Genomic DNA, 13,349 nt, shown 5'->3' with positions numbered 1-13,349 from the left:
TGGGCTTTCTCTAGTTGCAGCGAGCGGGGGCTTCTCTTCATTGTGGTGCACAGGCTTCTCACTGCAGCGGCTTCTCTTGCTGCGGAGCACGGGCTCTAGATGCATGGGCTTCAGTAGTTGTGGCTCACGGGCTCTAGGGCACAGGTTGTGGCGCACAGGCTTAGTTGCTCCGCAGCACATGGGATCTTCCCAGACCAAGGCTTGAACCTGTGTCCCCTGCATTAGCAGGTGGATTCTTAACCACTGCACCACCAGGGAAGTCCCTAAGTCCCTTAAAAATAACCAGTAATGAATGGACTCTGAAGAAAACTGGCCATATGGTAATGCAAGACGGCTTAGCCCTGAATTCCAGAGCTCCCAAATAAACAAAGGCTTGGTGCCCTCCTGATGTGGGACCAGCAGAGCTACCCAACTTGAAGAGACCACATGCGCCTGGACAATGTGGATGTCCACAGCCCCCATGGTGACTTAACCCTTATTCATTGTCCAGAGCCAGAAGTTGGTGCTTCAGCACTTTGATGCTTTGAAGAACCATTTGTCAAATACACAAATGCCATTTGTGTAATAATGCAGCACCTGCTAGATTTTTTTTTTTTTTTGCGGTATGCGGGCCTCTCACCGCTGTGGCCTCTCCCGTTGCGGAGCACAGGCTCCGGACGCGCAGGCCCAGCGGCCATGGCTCACGGGCCCAGCCGCTCTGCGGAATGTGGGATCTTCCCGGACCGGGGCACGAACCGGTGTCCCCTACATCGGCAGGCGGACTCTCAACCACTGCGCCACCAGGGAAGCCCCAGCACCTGCTAGATTTTGAAGGAAAGTAAAAAAATTCAGTAAGCCTACAGTGAAATCATAAGATCATTTTCCAATTTGTAGTCCTACTGCTGAGATCCCTGTTACAGCCACGAAGGAAGCCAGCACCAATAAGGACAGAAAGAAAGAAAACCAGAGCCCTGAATCCACAATGCTTGAAGCTTGGAACTACCTCTGGACTCTTCAATTCTATGGGCCAACAAATCCTCATGCTTAAAAAAAAATAACCTATAATGGATAAATAGTGGTGAAACAAGTGAGTTTTTTATTCTGGTTTTGAGTCATAGAACCAAATTTTTTTTTTCTTCCAGTTTTATTGAGCTATAACTGACATACAGCCCTGTATAAGTTTAAGGTATACAGCATAATGATTTGACTTACATACATCATGAAGTGATTATTACAATAAATTTAGTGAACATCCATCACCTCATATAGATACTGAATTAAATAAATTCTCGTGATTTACTCTCTTAACAGCTTTCATATATAACACACAGCACTGTTAAATTATATTTATCATGTTGTACATTATATCCCTAGTCCTTATTTATCTTACATCTGGAAGTTTGTACCTTTTGCCTTCATCCAATCCCCCTCCCTTGCCCCCTGCCTCTGGTAACCACAAATCTGACCTCTTTTTCTATATTTGTTTGTTTGTTTGTTTTTGAAGTATAATTGACCTACAACACCATGTTAGTCCCCGTTACACAACATAATGTTTTGATATTTCTGTACATTTCAAAATGATCACCATGATAAGTCTAGTTAAGATATGTCACCATACAAAGATATTGCATAGTTTTTAACTATAGTCCCCACATCGTACATTTCATACTCATGACTCATTTATTTTGCAACTAGAAGTTTCTCCCTCTTAATCTCCCACACCTATTTCTTTCCTCTCCCCACTGTGGCAACCACCTATTTGTTCTCTGTATCTGTAACTCTATTTCTATTTTGCTATGTTTGTTCATTCATTTTATTTTTTTAGATTCCACATCTAAGTGAAATCATACAGTATTTGTTTTTCTCTGTCTGCCATTTCACTTGTCATAATGTCCTCCATGTTCATACATGTTGCTGCAAATGGCAACATTTCATTCCTTTTTGTGCTGAATAATATTCCACTGTGTGTATATATATATATATATATATATATATATACACACACACACACACACACCCTACGTCTGTCATAGAACCAAATTTATGGAGCATGGACTTACGTAGAGTCACACCAACGTTTTAACAGTAGTATGTTTGTTCCCTAACACTAGGAATTCCAAATCCTATTTCTTTTGGAATACTTTTAAACTCAGATTCATCTCATATATATTGCAAGTCTAAGCCATAAGTGTGTTTTACTGAGGAACACATTACATAAATCAACTTGTTGTTTGCACATTGGGAAGGCTCACCGAGTGGAGGAATCGCTGCTGCGCAAGAGGTGCTGGAGTGCTGGGCTGACTGAGCGATTTAAGGCCCGAGGGAAGCGTGTGAAGAAGCACTGTTCCAGGGAGCCACTCATCCATCTTTCTTCTGGATTTGTTGCTGGAGGCAACATACCGAACACTGAGGCAAGGGGGAATGAGGTATCAATACGTTTTAGATAAGGAACTGCTTGACCTAAGCAGAATTTCTCCATCTCCTTCTCTTTGCTCTCAAAGGGAGTAAGAAGGAAATAATGTGCGAGTAAAGAGGTGAATGGGAGAGCGGTCATGTTTTTACCTTATAAATGCTGAAAAACTTGAGTCGCTGAATACCTTTTACTGGCTTTTGCCTGTTTAGATAACAAAAACCATATTCAGGCAGCCCAGGGAAGAATACAGAAATGGGGATTTAGAAAACTCCAAGCAAGGCCAGTTCATAGCAGGTTCCAGTTTGACTTATAAATGTAATTCATTTTATCTTGTAGTCTTGAAAAGTTAATATCTTTCTAAAGAACTTGGAATCGGAGGGTAACTAATGAAGGAGAAGAAAATGGAATGGTCTGAGCCAGAATGATTTGGCATGGGGTGGGAACCCCATCTCCCCCCGCCCCACCAGACAAAACAATTGAAGGTTCCATTGCGTTCGTAATCAAGTGCATCTCCCTAGCCTAAAGTTGAAAGCACTCCACACATTGGTCCGTGCTTATTTCAAGCCTTGTTTCCTGCTAAACTTCATTTAACCCATACAAACACAGGTGACTCCTTTCATACCATTTCTTAGCTTTGTGCTTTTGTTCAAGTTGCTCCATTCCTGCTTGGAATGCCCTCTTCCTCTCCCTCCCCCGAGTATCTGCCCATCACATTTAAACTCTTTATTTAAAGCATAGCTCAAAGCTGACATGCTCCAAAGTGCCTTGCCAGGGTCTTCCAGCAGGAAAGAATCTCACCGTCCTTAATATTTCCATAGTATTTTGTATGTACCGATATCGTACACTTATTGCCATCTGTCTTGTATCACATTTATTTATGTGTTTATCTTCCACACTTGGTTTCCAGCTCAGAATGCAAAGGCCATGTGTCCCTTTCACCTTTGAGCCTCCATCTATGAGCTCTGCACATATTGTATAGCTCCTAGACTCGGTACCTTCCTATTTCCTTACAGTACATATGTACTACCTATAATAATAACTCACTTGTACTCATTTAAGCACTGTTTTAAGAGTTCTACATATATTGACTCATTTAAAACACACAACACTGCTATGAGGTAGGTTACCATTATCATCTGCAGTATACAGTTGAAGACACTGAGATGTTACAATAAATTGCCCAAGGTCACACAGCTCACTGATTGCAAAACTGGGATTTGAATCCAGGTAAGTCTGGTTCCACAGTCATACTCTTGGCCTCTAAGAGACGTATATATATCACCTTTAATCTTTTTCTTTTTTTTGAAATCAGAACTTTATAAAAACTCAAGTTTTATATGTAACAGGGGCTGTGTTTGGGGTTTCTGTTCTTCTTCATTGACTTTTTATTCTTATGCCATCATTGCTTTGGTAATTGTAGCTTTGTAGTACATTTTAGTGACTGGTGGTGCCCATTACCTTTCATTAATCTACATTTTCAATTGTCCATGTCACAAGTATTTCATTCTTTCATGTGGACCTAACAATCATTTTTTTAAATTTCAAAAATAAATTCATTGTTTTTTGTTAAACATTTTACCATAAAAATTTTCAAACACACACACACACACAAACAGTAAATACTTTTCTGAGGCCCTGTATACCTATCAGCCAGATTCAACAGTCAACATTTTTCCCAGCTTTGTTGAGATATTAATTGACATACAACATTGAGTAAGTTTAAGGTGCACAATGTGATGACTTGGTACACATATATATTACATATCACCATAATAAGGTTAGTTAACACATTCTTTTTTAAAAAACTTATTTTATTGACGTATAGTTGATTTACAATGTTGTGTTAGTTTCTGCTGTACAGCAAAGTGATTCAGTTATACACATATCTACGTTCTTTTTTTTTTTGCGGTACGCGGGCCTCTCACTGTTGTGGACTCTCCTGTTGTGGAGCACAGGCTCCAGATGCGCAGGCTCAGTGGCCATGGCTCACGGGCCCAGCCGCTCTGCGGCAAGTGGGATATTCCCGAACCGGGGCACGAACCCGCGTCCCCTGCATCGGCAGGCGGACTCTCAACCACTGCGCCACCAGGGAAGCCCTATATCTACGTTCTTTTTCATATTCTTTTCCATTACGGTTTATCACAGGATATTGAATACAGTTCCCTGTGCTATATAGTAGGACCTTGTTGTTTATCCTTTCTATATATAATATTTTGCATCTTCTAATCCCATATTCCCAAGCCATCCCTCCCCCGCTTTGCCTCCCAGCAACCACAAGTCTGTTCTCTATGTTTGCAAGTCTGTTTCTGTTTTGTAGATAAGTTCATTTGTGTCATTTTATTTACTTATTTATTTTTAATAAATTTATTTATTTTTGGCAGTGTTGGGTCTTTGTTGCTGTGTGCGAGCTTTCTCTAGTTGCGGTGAGCAGAGGCTACTCTTTGTTGCCGTGCGCAGGCTTCTCATTGCAGTGGCTTCTCTTGTTGCAGAGCATCGGCTCTAGGCATGTGGGCTTTAGTAGTTGTGGCACGTGGGCTCAGTAGTTATTGCTCACGGGCTCTGGAGCACAGGCTCAGTAGTTGTGGCGCACAGGCTTAGTTGCTCCATGGCATTTGGGATCTTCCCAGACCAGGGCTCAAACCCGTGTCCCCTGCATTGGCAGGCAGATTCTTAGCCACTGTGCCACCAGGGAAGCCCCATTTGTGTCATTTGAGATTCCACATATAAATGATAGCATATAGTATTTGTCTTTCTCTTTCTGATTTACTTCACTTAGTATGATCAACTCTAGGCCCATCTATATTGCTGCAAATGGCATTATTTCCCTCTTTTTTATGGCTGAGTAATATTCCATATATATATATATATCTCACATCTTCTTCATCCATTCATCTGTCAATAGACATTTAGATTGTTTCCATGTCTTGGCTGTTGTGAATAGTGCTGCTATGAACATAGGAGTGCATGTATCTTTTTGAATTAGAATTTTGTCGAGATATATGCCCAGGACTGGGATTTCTGGGTCATATGGCAACTATATTTTTAGGTTTTTGAGGAACCTCCATACTGTTTTCCATAGTGGCTGCACCAATTTACAATCCCACCAACAGGGAACACATTCTTTAACTCACAAAATTACCATTCTGTGGTAGTTGTTGTTGTTATGGTGAGAACATTCTTTTTTTTTCTTTTGTATCTGGGATGATGAATGTTAACTAAACTTATTGTGGCAATCATATAATCACCTTTAATCTTAATTATTGTATTGTTTTGGATAAGTCAGAGACTTTGATAAGCCACACATTGTATGTAGAATTCTAGAGGTCTGATATCATAAGTATTAGATTAGGAGAATTTGACTGAACATGAGTAAATCCATTGAAAATTAGAAGCTGTTGAAATAGACATTTCTTACATTTTCAGGCTGCCAGCATCTTTTGATCACTCTTGCTATGTCTAGGAAGAGTGTCTGGATTTAGGAGTCCTGCTTCCTCAAGAGAGAAACCCAGAAAACTCAATTCCTCAGGATCCTGTGCAGCTTTCGCATAGGCATTTGAGACTTTATTTCAGAAGCTGCATGAGGAGACAGGCTCTGTCTCCAAGCGCAGAAGCAGAGGGATGGCTGTGGTCGTAAGGTTGAGTTCTGACCCAGGAGTTAGCCTTTGCTGCCAGCAGTATGGGCACAGTAAGGTCAATCCCTGGCAGAAGGGCCATGATGTGCCCTCCCACAGTGTGGAGAGCAGGGCCAGCAGCAGCAGGTTCCTCATCAGACCAGTTCTGCACCGTGGTTTTCAGGGTTGTTCCTGGAAGTGTAGCCTTAAGTCTGTTTTCTCCAGTCCTCCTACTGATTCTGTGAGCCAACCTGTGATACTGTGATTTATAATAAGAAATATATATATTTGGTCTTTGTCTCAGTGATGACAGCAATAAAGATGCCTTTTATTATGTTAATGAGGTGACTTTTGGAAAGCCCCAGGATAACCTAAGGATGGGAGCTAGTTGCTAGGGGAGCCAACAAAGTGATTAGAGGGTTGATGGCCCTCCTAGTCCCCTCTCTACTTCCAGGGAGCGGAGAGGGGCTGGAGACTGAGTTCCATCACCAACAGCAAGTGAGTTAATCAATCATGCTTACGTAATGAAGCCTCCATAAAAACACAAAAGGATGAGCTTTGAAGAGCTTCCGGGTTGGTGAATACTTGGAGCTGTGGGGGAAACGGCATGCTCAGAGGGCACGAAAGCTCTGTGTCACTTCTCACATACCTTGCCCGTGTGTCTCTTCCACCTGGCTGTGCCTGAGTTATATTCTTTTATAATAATCTAGTGAGGAAATTGTTTCTCTGAGTTCTGTGAGCCATTCTAGCAAATCTGTCGAAGCCAAGGTTGGGAGCATGGGAACCTCTGATCTATAGCTGGTTGGTCAGAAGCACAGGTGACAGCCTGGATTTGTGCTTGCTGTCTGAAGTTGGGGGGGGGGGATGAGACAGTCTTGTAGGACTGAGCCCTTAACCTGTGGGGTTTGATGTTAACTCCAGGTAGACAGTGTCAGAATTGAGTTAATTGCTTGGTGGTGTCGAAAAACACACATTAGACACTCAGTATCCTCTTTTACAGCTTTATCAGGCTATGCTTTGCATACCATAAAATTCATCTGCTTTAACCCAATATCTTTTCAAAACTTCTTTTAATAAACTGCTTAAATATCCAGATTCAGTTTCTATTGTTTGTAACTGAAAAGTCATTGAGTTTTCTATAATCATAAAATGATTATGGCATTTTCTTTCGGATGATTTATTGCCACTTTTATTATTGTAATTCTTAAGTTATTCATGAGTCTCTCTTTGTTCAATTGCATTTCTTTTTTTTTTTTTTTTTTCCTGTACGCGGGCCTCTCACTGTTGTGGCCCCTCCCGTTGCGGAGCACAGGCTCCAGACGCGCAGGCTCAGCGGCCATGGCTCACGGGCCCAGCTGCTCCGCGGCATGTGGGATCTTCCCGGACCGGGGCACAAACCTGCGTCCCCTGCATCGGCAGGCGGACTCTCAACCACTGCACCACCAGGGAAGCCCCAATAGCATTTCTTTGGCACACTTTATCACACCCATGATATATTTTAAAAATAAGGAATATCATAAAAATGGCAAAAGCCAACATTTAAGTAGATTCTCTTTTAAGGACCTCCACTGAACTGACTTACCTGGTGCTCACAACATTAACTCTTATGGCGAGGTGGCTGCTCTATTATGCTTGAGGTGTTTGTTCTCAGACCTTTTAATGTCAGTTATACTTTTTATTGTTTAACCTACATCTAATTTGACAACTAAACAGGTTTAAGTGATTCGATCTTATTGCGTGTTTCCAAGGCGTTCAATTTACGTTTCACAGAAACAATTTTCTTTCTTTTCATTCTTTATTATATTTTATTGATTTAGGTAACTTAAAAAATTAAACTGTGTACTTAAACACTAATGGAAATGTCAGAATGAAATGTTACCAATCAAAAAACCCATTCTTGGAGGCTGCTTCTGCCTAATGTCCTTGTGATATATTAGGTACTGCATACCTCATCAGAGAGCGAAGGCTGTCCCTGTATCTGTGTTGGAAGCTGGGTTGCTCAACGGACATACCTTGCTTATCACCAAAAGGGAAACTGAAGACCAACTTAGAAGCCTGAAGCGGTTTAGTCCTTTAATTAAAAAGTGAAAGGTATCAATACAACAGAGGAATGAAGAGTCCCATCCAATAGAAGAGTCTGGTATCTAAACGATAACAAAATTAAATAAGAAATGACAAGCTGCTGGGTTTTTCTGTTGTGTTTTTGTTTTTTGGGTTTTTTTTGTAATCTGAGGTCTCAGGTCTTAAACATTAAATCAGTTTATCTGGAAATCTTGTGTAAAAATGGACTGGGATGAATTCAGTAAGACAATAAGATATGGATAGTATTTTCAAAAGGTATTTTTAAGCTAAATCTAATCATCCCTTCTCAGCATTTGAAACTCAACCTATGTCCCACCACACAAAGCTATACCACAATAAACAAAGGTCCAGGGCCTAAAGAGATAGAGGAAATGAATACTCTTTGGAAGTTCTTTCTAGACAGAAAGTAAATACGGCCAAACAATGGAGTATGGTTGTGGTATTTTTCAGGTATGAGCTAAATTCAGCGTGGTGTGTTACAATTTACTCAGCATGAAATGTTCCTATTCATAAGGAGGTGTGAGGAGAAGCCCCAGTTTACCTGCCACCATAGATTTTAGAGGAAGATCAAGTCTAAGGTTTACTTTTGGATTCTAAGGACTTCATGCATCTCAGGGCACTGAGGCCATGAATATTTTGGTTTTCACTGCAAAGTTACAGTAACTAACTCTGGTGGTTTTTAGAAACATATAGAATAAGGTTGCTTTGTCAGCAAGCTATTAGAAATAGACTGTTGATTAACCCCTGCACAATGTCTGATGTTTAACTTCTTGAAGTAAACATTTGCAGGTCACAGCAGTGACTTGGTAGGTTTTACATATCACTTCAGGTGGAGAGGTAAAGGTATTAATGGCAAACTACACATCTGATCAATGTATCTGTTCCCTGTGTTTAAGAGTTGAAAGTGAATTAAACTTATGAATGAAATCAATCTCTTAGATTCTAAAGTATAAATTCATAACAATTTCAAGAAAGATGTTTATAACTTTACAATTTCAATACAAAAGCATGATGTCTGAAATTAAAAAGCATAAAACTACGAAATCTTTAAAAAGTTTTAAAAACATTTTAAGTGTATTGGTTAAATTTCTAGGACCATGGTAGGAATTGAAACATTCTAGGAGTTGCTAGATTTCTGGAAATAATTACCTACAAGGAGATTAACACCTCTCAACTAGTTAGTGGCCCAGCTCTATGCTATTGTTCTTTGGTAAAGGGGCTATTCATTCATCAAGCTGGACCCAGCCAACCAAACAAAGAGACTCTTGGGTGGCTGTTCAGGTGGACTCCAGGACAAGAAAAAGGACTGCTCATTTCCTCAAGATTGAACTTTTGATCAGTGCTGTGTGCCCAAGCTAAAAAGTTTGATAGGATTTTAAACAAGGCTTTAATGGCATTTCGGAAGCCACCACCAAATATCCTCCACTAAGGAAGCAAAGTAACAAGTTAGATGGAGCCAGACGGGAATTTATTAAGGAAATTCACCTCTGTTACTACAATGTGCATAGAATTCTTTTGGCATCTACAGTCATGGCTGATGAAAATTTTACAAAAATATTATTCACTTTGGCAAATCTGAGGATGTGATAGAGGTCTTATTCACAACTGTCAAGTTTTTAGTATCTAGAATGGGGTTGAGTTTCCAAGATGCCGGGGTACAACAGAAGAATGACTGACAAAGCTTCCTTTCTCCTGAACCTTGTATTCTAGTGGTGGAGACAGACTGTAAACATCTTTCTACAATATATTTTTACAAACTGTGATTAGTGTTTTGAAAGAAATAGGGTACTGAGAAGAAACTAGCAGATGGGGAGGGCTTCCCTGGTGGCGCAGTGGTTGAGAGTCCGCCTGCCGGTGCCGGGGACGCGGGTTCGTGCCGCGGTCCGCGAGGATCCCGCATGCCGTGGAGCGGCTGGACCCGTGAGCCGCAACGGGAGAGGCCACAGTAGTGAGAGGCCCGCGTACTGAAAAAAAAAAAAAAAAAAAAAAAAAGCAGAGGGGAGCTAATTAAATAGGGTGTCAGAGAAGTCCTGAGTTGGGGACTTTCTTTTTTCTTGTATTTTTTTCAGTTGAAGTATAATTGCTGTTCAACATTATATAAGTTACAGGTGTACCATATAGTGGTTCATAATTTTTAAAAATTATTCTCCATTTATAGTCATAGAATATTGGCTCTATTCCCTGTGTTGTACAATATATCGTTGTAGCTTGCTTTATACATAATAATTTGTGTCTCTTAATCCCCTACCCCTGTTTTGCCCCTCCCCGTACTGGTAACCACTAGTTCGCTCTCAATATCTGTGAGTCTGCTTCTTTTTTGTTACATTCACTACTTTGTTGTATTTTTTAGATTCCACATGTAAGTGCTATTATACAGTATTTGTGTTTCTCTGTCTGACTTATTTAACTTAGCATAATGCCCTCCAAGTCCATCCATGCTGCTGCAAATGGCAACATTTCATTCTTTTTTACTACTGAGTAATATTCTGTTATATATTTACCATTCATACTTCTTTATCCATTCATTTGTTGATGGACACTTAGGTTGCTTCCATATCTTGGCAATTGTGAACATTGTGGGTGCATATATCTTTTCAAATTAGTGTTTTCATTTTTCTCAGATATATGCCCAGGAGTGGAATTGCTGGGTCTTATGGTAGTTCTATTTTTAGTCTTTTGAGAAACCTCCATACTGTTTTCCACAGGGGCTGCACCAATTTACATTCCCACCAACAGTGAACAAGGGTTCCCTTTTCTCCACATCCTCCTCAATATTTGTTATTTGTGTTCTTTTTGATGATAGCCATTCTGAGTTGGAGACTTTTAAAACGAGACCCAAATGATGAAAAGAAGCCATTCATGGGAAACCCAAGAGGATCAACACAGGCAGAGGTACTGCAAGTGCAAAGGCCCTACAAGTCAAAAGGCTTGACATGTTGTAAAAAAACTGACAGAGGTCTGTGTGACTGAAGCATCAGGACCAGCTGCTGTAGGAAGAATGAAGTGAAGGGTTACAAAAATGGAAACGTTTATGATCAGTTATGGTATTATTGCAGAAGCCCAGGTGAAAGATGATAGTAGCTTGGGTAGGGTGGTGGCAATTAAGGTAGAGAAACATGTTCAGATTCAGGATATATTTTAGAGGTAGAACCAGCAGTTCATAGGCATCAATGCTTCTGGTTGTAATAACTGAAAGACTGGTAACCTATTTATTAGGATGAGGAAGTCTGGAGTATTATAGGATATATGGGAAAAGAAAAAATTCCCCCTTAAACATATTAAATTTGAAATGACTGAGTAATCTAGGCAGTTAATCATACAACTGGAGTTCAGAGAAGAAAGCTGAGGACCAATAAAATCAGGGTCTAAAACAAATAAATAGCACTTAGAATCATGAAAATGGATGAGTTCACCTAGAGAAAGTATGGATAGAGAAGAAAAGAAGAAAGGGCTCCGGAAGGATTCCAAGGAACTCGAGTGCTGAGAGGTGGGGTAGAGGGTATTAGGCAGAATAGATCAAGGAGGAGCTACCATTGGAATGTGAGCAATGTCAGCAGACTGTGCTGTCCTGACCTGGGTGGAGATTCCAAGGTAGGAAAAGCTGAGTTGAAAACTGTTCAGGAACCAAGCATAATGAGAACAGAAAATTACCCATCTGGCCCTATGGAGGTCTCTGGTAAACTTAACAAGGGTGTTCAGTTGAGTTGAAGGAACAAAAGCGAGAGTAGACCCTATAACCCAGAAATTTCACTTCTCAGTTATTGGAAACAAGAAACTCTTGCATGAGTGCACCAAGAGACTCATACACAAGATGGTTATAACTGGTTTGTTGCTGGAGCAAACTACTGGGAATGACCCAAACTTGCATCCTTAGGAGAATAGATAAATTGTGCTATATTCATAGAATGGAATAGTATAGAGTAATGAAAGTGACTGCTTTAACATGGGTAAATCTCACAAACTTAATGTTGACCAAACAAACTCCCGAAAGACTCAAAACATCTGCAGTATAATTCCATTTATATAAAGTTTCAAAAATGAAGAACTAAATAATACCTTGTTTAAAGATACATATAAAAGGAAATGATAACACAAAATTCAGAAATCCTGTTACATAGGACATATAGGGATGCTCAAAGATTATATATGTGTTATATATACACTTTGGTGGCCTAAAGATAGCTACCTAGCTTTGTCCACTCTATAGGCCTAAATGCATTTATCAAGCCAGTAGCAATGAGCGCTGCTAGCACCCATACTGTGATCTCCAAATAGTATCTCGTACTAAAAGTAACAAGCACACTTTGGGAGAAGAACTGATTTCGGGTATAGGACAGGGAATGTACAGGACAGGCTTGAAAATCTTGTCTTAGACTGCAAGGAATGTTTTGAGATTGCTAAGGTTGTGTCAGAAGAACGCAGAAGCCTATCTGAAGAGGCTCCCACTGACAAAGATAGGAAAGTTTAGGCATCCATAAGGATAAATACTGCAATGGATTGAAAAGCACATCAAATATATATGTTTACCTACTTTTCTTATGTAAACTACTACTGTTGGTTACCTAAATGGTAAATAAGGGAGGTTTCTCTTTATCGTATTCCAGGTAATAAATGAAAAAGAAAGAAGAAAATATAATGATTTTGTGATTTGTAATAAATTACTAGCACTGCTTGTCAACTGCTGCTAACATCGCAAAAAAAAAAGAGAATCAGACATATGTGCCTCCTGATGGAAGGACACAACCCAAACTGTGATGTCTAGCCAAAAGAGATCAAACCTGACTTTGATCAAACCTCTAGATCCAACTACCAATTTTCAGGAAATGCAGAGGACAAAGGAATATTTTGTTTTATTTTATTTTATTTTATTTTATTTATTTATTTTTGCGGTACACGGGCCTCTCACTGTTGTGGCCTCTCCCGCTGTGGAGCACAGGCTCCGGACGCGTAGGCTCAGCGGCCATGGCTCACGGGCCCAGCTGCTCCGCGGCATGTGGGATCTTCCCAGGCCAGGGCACGAACCCGTGTCCCCTGTATCAGCAGGCGGACTCTCAACCACTGCGCCACCAGGGAAGCCCGATTTTTTGAAAATTAATTTTACATCTAAAATGAGGTTAGTTTGGGGGTAAAATTAATCATAAAAAAGAGCTAAATTAGGTTAAAGAAACAGATAACATAGCTGATTGAATGTAGTTTTACAGCCATTTCCTCCCAAGCAAGCTACAGTGACAGAAAAGTGTATACAAACATGTATGAGCTTTAAA

General features: G+C 40.3%; 1 long non-coding RNA gene across 1 annotated transcript in view; it reads left to right on the top strand.

The window, feature by feature from the left end:
- The window catches only part of LOC132515798 (uncharacterized), a 36,492-nt gene extending 23,831 nt beyond the window's left edge, over positions 1 to 12,661 (top strand). The window contains exons 3-4 of the long non-coding RNA XR_009539188.1: positions 2,226 to 2,405; positions 10,889 to 12,661. This is a non-coding gene — a long non-coding RNA (uncharacterized LOC132515798). The remainder of the gene's footprint in view (positions 1 to 2,225; positions 2,406 to 10,888) is intronic.
- Positions 12,662 to 13,349: the final 688 nt, after the last annotated feature.

This window comes from Lagenorhynchus albirostris, chromosome 2 (assembly GCF_949774975.1).
Source record: "Lagenorhynchus albirostris chromosome 2, mLagAlb1.1, whole genome shotgun sequence".
Taxonomy (NCBI): Eukaryota; Metazoa; Chordata; class Mammalia; order Artiodactyla; family Delphinidae; genus Lagenorhynchus; species Lagenorhynchus albirostris.
Note: the sequence above shows the minus strand (reverse complement) of the source record. Positions and strands in the feature narration are given on the sequence as shown.